Below are 3,291 nucleotides of genomic sequence, written 5' to 3'. Positions count from 1 at the left end.
GGTAGTGAGGTTGGCCCAGGATCGAGCATTGTTTCATTCTGCTGTGCATGGGGTCGCTATGAGTCGGTTCTGACTCGATGGCACCTGATAACAACAACAACAAATATATATATATAGTGGAGAGTGAAGTGTCCAGCTGATAAAAAAGAGAGGGCACATGCATAAGTATACCAACACTTGCAGATAATACCCACTTGACCTGGTTTCAATGACTAGATGATCGGAACTCAACTAGAAGAGGAAAAAAAGAATAATCTGATACAATTTTATGAACTTGACCTACACCTATGGATGCAGTAGCTCAAAAGAGGGAACAAATCTTCACAGCAAGGATCATTCCCACCCTCTCCACACACAGAGAGGACACGGATGGGCAACTTGGACATTGGCTACCCAGAATGGGAGGGCTGCAGAGGCAAGAAGTGACTGGCTTATAAGCTTTCAAGAGGGAACCTAGATCCAGAGGGCATGGAGCAAGGTAGAATCTCCACTGAGTAATATCCAATCTGTCTAGGCGGAGGTGATAAAAGGAGATACGGATAGGTCTTTTGTGATACAATAGTTAATAATTGGTATCAGGACTGATTGTAAGGGCTGGAAATGTTAAGGTAGACGTTTTGTGGCAAAAGGAGGGGAGTGATTAACTTTACAGTCTAGGAGTGGAGGTCCCTGGGACCATCAAGGGAGAAGAGCAGAGAACAGAACCCTACCCAGAGAAGCAGTGATGCCAAAGATGGAGGCAGAGATGATGATGTGGAGAGATGGAGGGGCTGGGGACTTTGGACCCAGAGAGGGAGAGGACCAGGGGGTAGGTATGTTGGGTATATCTTTTGGTTGGTGGATAATGCATGGAAGGGATTGTAACCATGCCAATGAAACGATATACAATGGAATCAATGTGAAGCTAATGTTCTCCCATGTAAACTATCACATAATTCACAATAAAACATTAAAAAAAAATGTTAAAGAGCAAAGATGTCACTTTGAAGACTAAAGTATGCCTGACTTAAGCCATGGCATTTCCAATCACCTCATATGAATGTTGGACAATGGTTTTGGAAGACTGGAGAAGAATTGATGCATTTAAGGCATAATGATGAAGTATATTGAAAGTACCATGGATTTCCAAAAGAACAAACAAATCTGTCCTGGAAGAAGTAAGGCCAGAATGTTCCTTACACATGAGAATGGTGAGACTTCATCTTACAGAGTTTAGGCATTTTAGTAGGAGGGGCCAGTCCCTGGGAAAGAACTTCATGTTTGATAAAGAGGAGGGTCAATGAAAAAGATGAAAACTCCATCAAGGGGGAATGACACAGTGGGGGCAACAATGGGTTCAAACGTAACAGTTGTGAGGATAATGCAAAACTGGCCAGTGTTTTGTTCTGTCATGCATGTGGTTGCTATTAATCACAGCCAACTTGACAGTACCTACCTTTTGAACCACTTACCTTTAGGTTAGCACTCCAGTGTTTATACTACAGGACTTGGTTAATGCTGTTTTTTGTCAGATACTAAGATGAGCATGAAGGCTGAAAACTCCTCATTTTCTATTCAAAGAAGCATTACCCAGTAGGGTCTTTACTGAGTCAAAATTAACTGGATGGCAAGGGGGTGGGACATAGCTTAATGTGGCATATCTTTATGAAACATTACTTTCATCACCTGATTTCATAATACATACGACGGTCTACCGGTGTGGCAGTGTAGGATAAACAGTGGAGTTGTGAACCGTAAGATCAGCAGTTCAAACCCAGAAGCTGCTCCCCAGAAATTCTATACAGGGTCACTATAAGTCAAAACTAATTTGATAGTACGTTACAACAACATAAATACATTGCACACTCTTTCTAATTATAACTTTTCTTGCTCTCAAGGTACCCCCAAAACAACTCCAAGTCTATAGCAATCTCAGTACTCTTTTTACTCCAAAGAGCTACATTCACTTTAGTCAGGCTAGTCTCAAATATATTCTATATTCATTTATAATCATGATAACAAAATTTCCTTTAACAGAAAGTATCTTCTTTTGCTTTGTGTCTATCTTGATCATACACTCCTCTGATTTTACTTTATTTTCTACTTCGTCATTGAAGACTTTTCCCTACTATTCTAATTCTCACTGATTTGCTGCCCCCACTTCTGTCATTCACGGAACTTAGATTTCTATACTATCCACTTTAACCCAAAAATGTACTTGCTGACATTGACAACAGATTGTTTCACTTAATAATGACCTTTAGCTTGGGTCCACATCTTAACATTCAAACATCCATTACAGCATTGAGCAAAGACAAAATGCTTATCCCGTATTTACTATAGACTGATTATAGACATGATCTTATGTTAATTAATATGGATTGATTTATTAAATATATTGCATGCATTAAAAATAGGACACAAAGCATTAAACAAAGAAAGCAAACTTTTTTTTTTTGGAGGTGTACTTTAGAGGGCATTTAAGCTACACAGAATAATGATGTCTTTATTTCCTGAGCTCTTGTCTAGCATTCTAGGGGTTTTACATAGGTTAGATAATTTATTTTCACAATAACCCTGAGTTGTTGTTGTTCTTTTTTTAAAATGCCATTGAGTGAGTTCTGACTCATACCAACCCTGTACAGGATTTCTGAGGAGTGGCTGGTGAGTTTAAACCACCAAACTTGTGTTTCAAACTGGCCAGTGAGTTTCAAATAAAGGTTCTGACAACTGAGACTATCTACTGAGCTGAATTGCTTAAGAATTTAGGCCACTCTCATAATTTTTATGCCTAGTATTTTTATGTGCTTTGTTAAGATATAAGTCATGTATTTTCTCTTTTCCTATACCAGAAAGAAATTTTTATACACTATTTCAGCTAAGATCTAAGAGAAAACCAGCCAAATATTCACCTATTTTCTCAGTTGTGTCCACTTTGTAAAGAACTGTTGGCAACCCAGGAGGCTCCATGGAGAACACAGAGTGCTATCTTTCAGTCATTCCACTGCTCAGACAAGAATTTCAAGGCTCTGCTGGTTTTACAAATGAGTCTCAGAAAGATTTGTTTTCAATAGTTGAGTTTAAAAACATTTTAAATTACATTTACTACAGTTTGTCTAAAGCTTTTTTTCTGTCCTATCTTTCTGAGTCGCAGTTTAATTTTTCACTGTCTCATTTTAATTTCTCTCTTTTTTCTAGATTCCCTCCTCTCATTTATTATTCTTTGTCTGCTCTCCATTTCTGGCTTTTCTTCCTGCAGCTGGGTTTTGGTTAGAAGGGGTGGACGCAGCTGCCCAACCATTTTCGCATTCT

Source organism: Chrysochloris asiatica, unplaced genomic scaffold (genome assembly GCF_000296735.1).
Source record: "Chrysochloris asiatica unplaced genomic scaffold, ChrAsi1.0 scaffold00111, whole genome shotgun sequence".
NCBI lineage: Eukaryota > Metazoa > Chordata > Mammalia > Afrosoricida > Chrysochloridae > Chrysochloris > Chrysochloris asiatica.
This window is presented reverse-complemented; position numbering follows the sequence as displayed.